General features: G+C 33.8%; 1 pseudogene across 1 annotated transcript; it reads right to left on the reverse strand.

Moving 5' to 3' along the window:
* Positions 1–10,077: 10,077 nt before the first annotated feature.
* Positions 10,078–11,034, reverse strand: LOC308431648 (heterogeneous nuclear ribonucleoprotein A1-like; annotated as a pseudogene). The gene has a single exon. The product of its transcript is annotated as a heterogeneous nuclear ribonucleoprotein A1-like (transcript).
* Between the last annotated feature and the right edge of the window lie 866 nt (positions 11,035–11,900).

An 11,900-nucleotide genomic window follows, 5' to 3' on the forward strand; every position in this document is an offset into this window, starting at 1 on the left:
AAAACCCAACACAAGGAGGGAAACTACACCCGAGAAAAAGCAAGAAAATAACTAAGCAAGAAAACCAAAAGAAAAAAGACACACAGACATAATTCTACCTCTAAAAGCAAAGATAACAGGAAACAACAATCACTACCCCTTATATCTGTTAACATCAATGGACTCAATTTTCCAATAAAGAGACATAGACTATCAGACTGGATACATAAACAGAATGCATCATTTTGCTGCATACAGGAAACTCATCTCAGAGACAAAAACAGACACTATCTCAGAGTAAAAGGCTGGGAGAAAACCTTCCAAGCAAATGGCCCCATGAAACAAGCTGAAGTAGCCATTCTAATATCGAATAAAGTAGATTTTCAACTAAAACTTATCAAAAAAGATAAGAAAGGACCCTTTTTACTTATTACAGGGAAAATTTATCAGGAAGAATTTTCAATCCTTAACATATATGCTCCAAATACAAGCACACCCATATCCATAAAATAAACCCTACTAAACTCAAAATATCTATTGCACCACACACGAAAATAGTAGCAGACTTCAACACCCCACTCTCATCAATCAATAGATCATGGAAGCAGAAACTGAACATGGGATAACATCTCAAATTTAAATACAGAATATGTAATTTATAAATAAATAAATAAATAAATAAATAAATAAATAATATGCAATTGTTTCCTTGTCATGAGGTATCCAAAAGCAAGATGTGTGCATCCATTCTCTCTTTCTCTGGTCCTTGCTTATACTTGTGAGGTCACTAAATTGTCTTTTATGATGCTAAGTGAAGCAAAGATTCAGAAAAGTACTTAATTTTGGAAGAGGAAGACCAACAGTACACGTAGAGTAAATCTTACTAGTAAAGACAATGGAGATTAGGAAACTATAATTGTTCACCGGCACCAGAGGAGATTAGTCACAATGGTTATCTATGGTCCTCAAATGGTTGGTGTGGCAGTGGAAGGGGTCCCAAGGAATAAATTTTTTTAGTGGAACAAGAATAAAAAACACATAATTGCAATTATTGTCAGGATTCTTTTTTTAAAAGACATGCATAATGAATACAAAATGTTGAAAATAATCTTAGTTTGGTAAAAGTTCATTAACTTTACTAGCAGTTTTATAATATTATTCTATCATTTTTTCAGTGTTTTTATTCAAACAGACTAGAACATAATTGCACAACTTTATGAGGGATATTGAGCTCATGTAATGTTCAATATATGCATACATTGTACTATACACAAGTCAATGGAAAGATATTTACTTCTTCAACTATTTAACCTCTCTTTTTTGATGGAAATAATGCATTATTACAACCTGTTTTCCTTCTAAGGACACTAACATAGCAACAGGCCAGATTTCAGTCTAAATATAAGTAGACGATGATTAAAAAAATCTCTCCTTCTATTCTCTACTGTTCCAGGTGACCACTACTTTACTTCCAACTTCTGAAAAATCAACTTTATAATTCACAGTGTAATCATCTTTCTGTGTCTGCCTTAGTTCATTTAACATAATAATCTTCATTTGCTTGAATGCTGTCAGGAATTCCAGCACTGTGTTCCTTCTGCTTTATATTTTCTTCTGTTCGTGGGTATATTTTGTTTGTCTTTTGATTACATGCTGATGAATAGCTTGAAGTTGTCTGTTAAAGAAGCATAAATGAATAGTGGGCTGGCTTATGTAGATTGATAATTGAAGTATGGAACATGATTTTGTGAGACAAAATGCAGTCAAACACGCGATGTCTTATTAGCACTCTCCCTGTAATAGTAAGCCTAAATCGAGCTAGTGAACTGTGAAGTATGACAATGAATCCATAATGATTTGTTGTTATAATTATTAGAATAGTTCTTTAACATTCTCATAAAAGCTTTTAAAGAATAAGAACTTCAAATTAAAAATTATGCATTGTTCCAGGCAAAACAAAAATAAAAACAAGAACAACACCATAAATTAACAGGTAAATGCATGTAGTCATGAAAAAGTACCTGATGTTTGAGGAAAAGGTATACAAAACAAAACAAAAAGAAGATTTTTAAAATTATTTGAGCTCATTGAAAGCTTCACCTATCACATTCATCTATCACACAGAAAAACATATGTGTGATAAAAAGTAATTTAAGAATATGTTAGGAACTTTGAGGAGACTTGAGATACTAAAATCAATCAAAGTGTATTTATCATTAGAATGTGCCTCAAAAAAATCACCAATTGAGATAAACATATGGAAGCAGAATACATCTCTAGCTGTGGAAATTTCCAATGACTGTGGCAAGGTAATTAGTTGGTCAAAGTCTATGAAGGAGTAACACTTATATATAAGACAACAATAAGTGCTTAGCAGAGGGGCAGTAACTTGAATTTGCATTCTTAAATTTCTGGCAATGACAGGGGAAAACTTGTTTCACTTTTCTATTCCAAAGAGAAGAGCTATAATATGGATAGAAACCCATAAAACAAAGAATATAAGCTAAAACTATTGTAATTAAAAATAATAAATGTCAAAATAATAAATAATAATTTCTATTCTCCAGGGCAGCTCATTCTCATAGATGTTAAATTTGTGCTAATGTATAAAAAATGGTAGAGAATATGTTGAAGAACCAAGAGTCATGAGAAAATAAAGGTAATAAATCCACACTATCCATTGTACGTAAGGAGTTAGTAGCTTCAAAGGAATGGCTAGGTATGCTTGATAATGCTGCTTTCCAAGATAGAGAGAAAAGATAGCAAATACCTGTGTACAAATTCTCCAAACCAAAAGTTTTCTAAGTATTACATTTTCAGGTAATCTGTTTCATTCAAAGAACAATTTTTAATTCATTCCTCTGATCAAGAACTACTTATGGGAAGTAAAGCTCTCCAACTACAGGGCTCACAAATATATTATTGAGAAAATTAGAAAAGAGAAATTAATTTTAATGAAGTTCAACTAATCAAAAAATCTTTCCTGGATAGTACTTAGAGTGTTTAGATACAAATGATATTTTGAAGAAGCCCACTCCTAACATCCACCCAGTATATTTTATAAAATCGCCAGTGAAGGTTTTTAAGATCTAAATTTAATCTCAAATACAAAAAAAAAAAAATTAGGAGAGAAAATTATTTATTCTTTACAGAGAAATTTTAATCTACCAAAATTTTTGCCAAGGAGCACATCCAAAGCCATCCTAGGTCTATATGATTCAACTGTAATGACACACTTTTCATCCTTCTAGCTAGAATATACACACTTGCTAAGTACACAGCTTCAATCCCAAACATTATAAGTAAGGTTATTTTGTAAGAGGAAATAGCCATATTTGTAAGTGATGTATAATTGAGGAGCTAATGAAGTGATTATTCAGAGAAGGATTTGACAGAGAAAGTCAGGATATGGTATACAAAACTCTCACTAGAACAAGAAAGTGATAGAAAGTTTGAGTTTACTCAGCTGTAAGTCTTTGAGATGACAATTACATCTGACAAATAAAAGATTCTATCAAAACATAAGATTGAATGAAAACTAGAGGCTTCCAGGCCTACAGCTAAGTTTAGAACAGAGAATGAAATGCTCTGGGTTCAGCACAAGCTGTGTCTTTGCACAACTTAGGTATTGCTCAAATGCAATCATGTCACCTAAGGAGAAAAAACTTATATTTGTAGTAATGCCATACATATTTCCTACCAATTTGTTTGAATTAATGTAATATCCAGCCTCTTTGATGAAATTGTTTATCAGCTATAGGAGTTCTCTGGTGAAATTTTTATGGTAATTTGAGAATGCTATCATATATGGAAATAGTGTTATTTTGACTACTTTCTGTCATATTTGTATTTTTTTGACTTTCTCTTGCTAATTGCTCTGGCTAGGATTTCCATTACTATACGGAATAGGTAAAGGGAGAGTTGGCAGCCTTGTCTAGTACCTGATTTTAGTGTGAGTGTTTAAGGTTTCTCACCATTTATTTTGATGTTTGCTACTGGTATGCTGTATATTGTGTTTAGCATGTTTAGGTATGGGCTTTGAAATTCTGATCTTTCCAAGCCTTTTATCATGAAAGGGTATTGAATTTTGTCAAATTATTTCACAGCATCTAATAAGGTGATCATGTACTTTTTTATACAGTTAATTACACTGGTGGATTGTCATATATTGAATCATCCCTATATTTCTGGAATAAAGAGTCTTTGATAATGGTGAATGATCATTTTTTGAAATTTATTTACTTTGTTTTTGATAATTAAACAAATTTATTTTTAAAACAAAGATAAATGTACAGATTTTAAAAGAATTTTTGCATAAAACCACACGAATATATTTTTGTCAGAACTTGATTAATTTTTTTCTAAAGGCTTGATAGTATACATTGAAAATTTAGCAGTTACAATGAGCATAAAGTACATAGAAAACAAAATGTAACATGAAAATAGTCAAAGTTTTCTTGATGTATAAAGATTAAACCTAATGATTTTTAAATACCAAGGATTGTCAAAAGGCTGAATTCTTAGATCTTGAATTATTAATGATTTAAAGTATAGATGTATCACACTCTGAGAGGGTAGGATAAACCTATTTTTTTTTTCTAAGAAGGTCTGAGGATTCAAAATTTTGGCCTTCCTTCTTTTTGAGCTTCATATTGTCTTTAGTAATTTCTTGGGTATCAACAAATTTCTAGGGCTAGTATCCAATTATCAGTTACATCATATTATATCTGTTCTTTTGTGACTGGGTTACCTAACTCAGGATGATATTCTCTAGTTCCATTAATTTGCCTCATAATTTAATAAAGTCATTGTTTCTAATATCTGAGTAGTAATCCATTGTGTAAATGTACCACACTTTCTGTATCCACGCATTGACTGAAGGACATCTGGGTTCTTTCCAGCTTCTGGCTATTATAAATAAGGCTGCTATGAGCATGGTGGAGCATGTGCTTTTTTTATATGTTAGAGCATCTTTAGAGTATATGCCCAAAAGTAGAATAACCGAGTCTTCAGATACTACTATGTCCAGTTTTATGAGACACCACTAGACTGAATTCAGGAGTGGTCTACCAGCTTGCAACCCCAACAACAGTGGAAGAGTGTTCTTCTTTGAATCCTTTCCCGCATCTACTGGCATCTGAGTTTTTTATCTTAGCCATTTTGACTGGTTTGAGGTGGAATGTCAGGGTTGTTTTGATTTGCATTTTCCTGATGACTAGAAATGTTGAGTATTTTCATAGATGCTTCTCAGCCAATCAATGTTCCTCAGTTGAGATTATTTTTTTTAGCTCCGTACCCCATTTCTTAATAAGTTAGACTTTCTGGCATCTAACTTCTTGAGTTCATTATATATATATTAGTTATCAGACCTCTATCAGATGAGGGATTGTTAAAAATTCTTTCCCAGACCATTAGCTGCCATTTTTGGCAATGTCCTTAGCCTTACAGAAAGTTGACAATCTCATGAAGTCCTCTTTATCAATTCTTGATCGCAGAGATAAGAAATTGGTGTTCTGTTTAGGAAAATTTCCCCTGTGCCTATGTGTTTTAAGATTTTCCCCATTTCTCTTCTAATAATTTCAGTGTACCTGGTTTTAAATAGATATATTTGAACCACTTACCCTGAGCTTTGTAAAAGAAGATAGAAAAAAATCAGTTTGCATTCTTCTGTATGCTGACAACCAATTGAACCAACACCATTTTTTGAAGAGGTTGTTCTTTTTTCATCGAATACTTTCAGCTTTTTTGTCAAAGATCTAGTGACCATATGTGTGAGAGTTTATTTCTGGATTTTCTATTCTGTTCCATTGATCTACCTGTCTATCTCTGTACCAATACCATGCTCTTTTTAACACAATTGCTTTGTAATATAGCTTGAGATCAGGTAAGGTGGTTCCCGCAAAAAATTTCTTGTTGTCGAGAAGAGATTTCACTATCCTAGGATTTTTGTTATTCCAGATGAATTTGCTCTTTCCAACTCTATGAAGAATTGAGTTGTAATTTTGATAGGAATTGCACTGAATGTCTAGATTGCCTTTGGAAAGATGGCCATTTTTACAATGTTGATCCTTCCAATCCATGAACATGGGGGGTCTGTCAATCTTCTGAGATCTTTGTCAATTTCCTTCTTCAGAGATTTGAAGTTCTTATCACACATATCTTTCACTTGCTTATTTAGGGTCACACCAAGGTATTTCATAGTGTTTGTGACTATTCTGAAGGGAATCTGATCCCTAATTTCTTTTTCAGCATGTTTTTCCTTTGAGTAGAGCATGGCTGCTGATTTGTGAGTTAATATTTTATCCAGCCACTTTGCTGAAGTTGTTTATCAGGTGTAAGAGTTCTCTAGTGTAATTTTGGGATAACTTAAGTATAGTATTATGTCATTGGCAATTACTGATATTTTTTGACCTCTTCCTTTCTGATTTGTAACCTTTTAGTTATTTTTGTTATCTAATTGCTCTGGCCAGGATTTCCATTACTATATTGAATAAGAAGGAGGACAGCGGGCAGCCTTGTCTAGTCCCTGATTTTAATGGGATTGCTTCAAGTTTCTCTCCATTTACTTTGATGTTGGCTAATGTTTTTTTTGTATATTGCTTTTAGTATGTTTAAGTATGGGCCTTGCACTTGTGCTTTCTCCAAGTCTTTGAGTATGAAGGGGTGCTGAATTTTGCAAATACTTTTTCTACATCTAGTGAGATGGTCACAGGGTTTTTTCTTTGAATTTGTTTATATGATGGATTACATTGATTAATTATAATATATTGAACCATCCCTGTATTCCAAAGATGAAGCCTCATTGATCATGATGAATGATTCTTTTTGATGTGTTCTTAGATTTTGTTTGCAAGAATTTATTCAGGTCAATAACTCTGATGACAGCATATACTGGTGAGAATGTGAAGAAAGAGGAACACTCCTCCATTATTCATTCAATTGCACACTGGTACAAGAACTCTGGAAATCAGTCTGGAGGTTCCTCAAAAAATTGGACATAGTACTACCTGAAGACCCAGCTATTTGACACCTAGGTGTATACTTGATATTTGCTTCAAAATATAACAAGAACACAAGCTCCATTTTGTTCATAACAACCTTATTTATAATAGCCAAGAGCTGAAAAGATCCCACATGGTTTTCAACAGAAAAATGGATACAGAAATTGAGGTACATTTACACAATGAAGTACTATTAAAAACAATGATGCTATGAAATTCCTAGGCACATGGATGGGACTAGAAGCTATTATTCTGAGTTAAGTATCCCAGTTTCTCTCTCTCTTTCTCTCTCTCTCTCTCTCTCTCTCTCTCTCTCTCTCTCTCTAACACACACACACACACACACACACACACACACACACACTCACACACACATACAGACAAATTAAACTAAAACTGTGGTATGCACCTACTAATAAGTGGATACTTGCCCCCAAAAGCTCTAAGTACCCTAGAAACAATTCTCAGAAATTTTGAAGCTCAAAAAGAAAGACGATCATAATGTGAATTTCTCAGTCTTTCTTAGATGGAAGAATAATACGTTCAAGTGGGAAAATAAAATGTCAAATAGAGGATCAGAAATTGAAGTAAAGATCAGTCAGAGATTGCCTGTCCTGGTGATCCATCCCATATGCACCCAACAAACCCAAGCACTATTGCTGATCCCAAGAATTGCTTACTGGCAGAAACTAGTTATGGATGCCCCCTTTAAGCTTCTGCCAGAGTTATACATATACAGTTGAGGATCTTTGCCGCTAACCATTAGACTGAGCACAGGGACCCAAGTTGAGAGGTTAGAAATATACCTAATGGAGGTGAAAGGCTTTGCATCCCCATGGGAAAAACTATGTTATCAACTAACCAAACCCAGCACAGCTCCAAAGTACTAAAACAACAAACAATGAGCACACGTGGAGGGACCCATTGCTCCAGTTGCATGTGTAGCAGAGGCTAGCATTGATGACCAACATGGGGAGAGAGGCCTTTAGTCTAGTGAAGGCTTGTTTTCCCAGTACTGGGTAATGCCATGGTACTGAGGTGGGAGTGGATGTTTGAGAAGAGGGAGAATCTTCATGGAAACAAGTGGAGGGGCAGGAGAGAGGAAAGTAGTTAGAAAGGGAGTAAGATTTGAAATGTAAACACAGAAAATATCCAATAAAAATATTTTAGAAAAAAAGAAAAAATGTGAAGAGGTTCAGAGAAATGTAAAAAGAAACACAAACATGGTCTTTTATAAGCCATGATAAAATGTTTTGGATAAAATCAAAGATTTGTGAAAATCAAAAACCATATGCTTAATAATAACTTAAGGTATAGGCCTGGAAGAGGAATGAGTCAGCGGTGCTTACCACAGAACACTGGATCACTGTGTCTGGATCCCCAGTACCACCCATAAGAGCCTAGCATGGTAGCACTTAGTCCTTATGTTAGTGCTAAGAAGGTGAAAAGCAGAGGATCCCATAAAATAATTTTAATAAAAAGAACCTATACTTTTATAGAAAGCTTATAACTGTAGAAATAGTAATAAATGATTCAGAATGAAATTACTGCAATTTGCTAAATTACCTTGTTGCAATTTATACTTACCAACTAGTATTCAAAGTCACCTAATATATGTGTGTGTGTATGTGTGTGTATGTGTGTGTATGTGTGTGTATGTGTGTGTATACACACATATGTGTATAGCTTCTACACTATTATGTCTTTGTTGAAACAAATTGCATGTAATTTGTAAAATATATAGAGAGATATATACAAATTATACATAATTATACAAAAATTATACATAATTTAAAATTTTTTTTCAAAGGTATCATTACCTACAAAGATATAATAATTTAGCTCTATGGTTTTTTTCCATCTAATCTTTCTTTTTTCATGGCATACTATGAAATTAAGTATCACAACTTTTCATATTTGTAAATACACCAGAATTGTTTCAAATAACCATCCAAAGTGTAAATAATATATCAATTTTATAGCAAACTATTTCAACATATCTCAAATTGAAAATGATTGGACAGAACATGTGAATGTACTATATATTGTAATATCTCCATTATCTTATGTATTTTCTTTATATTCCTTTTTTAACAATTGGAATACAGATCTATTATGACTTATTAAGAGAACATAAAATAGAAATCTTAAAAATGGGAAAGATTCTTCTCATCTTTATTTTCCTCCAATTGAACTCAAATTGATTTATAAAAATATGCTATTAGTATTTTATTAAGTGTATTTTTTTTCTTTTTTTTCTTACAACTTTATTCAAAAAAGAGAGATATATCTAGAGATTTTAAAAAGCATTTTGTCATAAAACTATATGAATATATTTTGTCAGTACTTGATTCTTTTATTTTTCTTTGTTTTTTTTTTGTTTTTTTTTTTCAAGAGAATTAAATCATTTATTGAGTACACATGATAATGGAGATACACAAGCTTCATTCCCATCTGTTTTTTTATCTGATACCATTATTCATTTTTTGATATTGCATAGGGTGTGCCAACAACCATTTTATAACCAAATTGTGACCTTGCTTGGGTGACCCTTTCAATGGTAAAACTCATTAAGTTATAACACTAACTGTCAGTTTAACAATACCAAGGCTTTTGAAGACAATGGCTTCTCCCCCCAAGCAACCATAATTAAATTCCAAATGGAACTTGGCACTACCCTGAAGGAATTCTAACTTCACACTGTTGGGGAACTTTACAAAGATGGCTTCAGAGTAGAATAACTTTACACAGCATATTAAAAAAAAAAAAGACACATTTATTCAGCGTCATGATCAGACTATTACATTTAGCAATCAACAGCATGGGTAAAAGAAGGTCTACAGTAAAACCTTTAGTTGGAATGCCTTACACTTTCCACAGAACAGAAACTAAAATAGCCTGTTATACAATTAGTCACAAATACAGTCCTGGAGTTTTTGCCCACACACATGAGTATTGTATAAAACATGTCTTCTTTGTAGCACCTAGGCCCTGCCACCACTGTGCTTGGCTGAGTTCACAAATCTGTTGTAACCTGTAGCTTCCCTGTCACTTCTCTGGCTCCCCTCTCCTGCTAAGCTTTGTTTCCTGGCTGTGATTAGAACCTCCTGCCACTGCCATAACTACCGCTGCTGCTGGAACCACCATAGCCACCTTGGTTTTGTGGTTTAGCAAAGTATTGGCCTGCACAACCATAAGGACCAGAGATCCTGCCTCCAAAATTTCCTCCCTTCATTGATCCAAAATTTGAAGACTGGTTGTTGTAATTGCTAAAAGCATTGTAGCTTCCACCGCCTCCAAAATTGCTTCTGTCATTGTCAAATCCATTATCCTCACTGCCACCATATCCACCACCACCACGGCTGCCACCAAAGCCACCACGCCCACTGAAGTTCCCTCCTGGACCAAAATTGTCATTTACACCAAAACCACCTCTACGACCTCCACCAAAGTTTCCGGAACCATTTTAACCTCTCTGGCTGGATGAAGCACTTGCCATCTCTTGCTTTGACAGAGCCTTTGTTACTTCACAGTTGTGGCCATTCACAGTATGGTATTTCTGAATAACAATCTTATTTACAGAGTCATGGTCATCAAAGGTGACAAAAACAAAGCCCCTCTTTTTTCCCCTGCCTCTGTCAGTCATAATTTCAATCACTTCAATTTTCTCATACTGCTCAAAATAGTCTCGTAGGTGATGTTCTTCAGTGTCTTCTTTAATATCACCAGCAAAGATCTTTTTCATAGTTACGTGAGCACATGGTCTCTGAGAATCTTCTCTTGACACAGCTCTCTTAGGTTCCACAACTCTTCCATCGACCGTGTGTGGTCTCGCATTCATGGCAGCATCCACTTCATCCACAGTGGCGTATGTGACAAAACCAAAGCCACTGGATCTCTTGGTGTTTGGATCTCTCATTACCACACAATCGGTGAGTGTTCTCCATTGCTCAAAATGGCTCCTCAGATTCTCGTCGGTTCTTTCGAAGCTCAGCCCTCCTATGAAGAGCTTCTGCAGCTGTTCTGGCTCCTTGGGAGACTCTGACTTACACATGACAGCAGGGCGATGAGAGCCTTCTGCAATGCTTCCTCGGCAGCGTGAGAGAGCAGAAAGCTACTTGATTCTTTTAGAGGTTTGATAATATGCATTGAAATCTTACTAGTTATCATAAGCATAAAATACATTTGAAACAAAATGTAATATGGGAATAGTCAAAGTTTTCATGGTGTGTATAGATTAAACATAATTATTTTTAAATACCAAAATTTGCCACAAGGCTATATATTACACTGTCATTTAATAGCTTAAAAAATCTTTGAGATATTGAAAACCATCTTTTATTTTTTTCTACTTGTGAGCGCTAGTTTTTAACTAGTTTAATTTAAAAATCATACAGCAAAGAAACAAATATTGATAATCTGACAGTAAATATCCTGAATCATAGGTTTTGTCTTTATTTCCAAGTTTTACACTTTTAATTACATAGGCTTATTATTTTATAAAATATAATAAAGTATGTAAAGTTATAATAAAATGGTGTTTGCATTTTATATATTTTAGGATGATTGTTTTACATTTTAAAAATAATTCTCATGTATATAATTCAATTTTTGTCAGAATAGAGATGATAGAATCATAGGATACATTTACACTGTGTAATGGGGAATAAATAACATTGATGTATCTGCAGAAAAAGAAAAATTAGAAGAGAGACACATCACATGAACAGGAAAATTCAAGATAAATATGATAGATTTTGACAGTTGTTGTTTGGGCTGAAGAAGGTAGATGGGTGGAAGAAGCAAAGATAGGACCAAATGTGACAGGAAGTAAAACACTTGACATGCTTTAAGAGAAATAACACTGGTTCCCCAGAAATGTTCTCCAAATTTTAAAATTTACTTAGGGCTTCTTGGGGG

The sequence above is a fragment of the Micromys minutus genome (genome assembly GCF_963924665.1).
Source record: "Micromys minutus genome assembly, chromosome: 17".
Taxonomy (NCBI): Eukaryota; Metazoa; Chordata; class Mammalia; order Rodentia; family Muridae; genus Micromys; species Micromys minutus.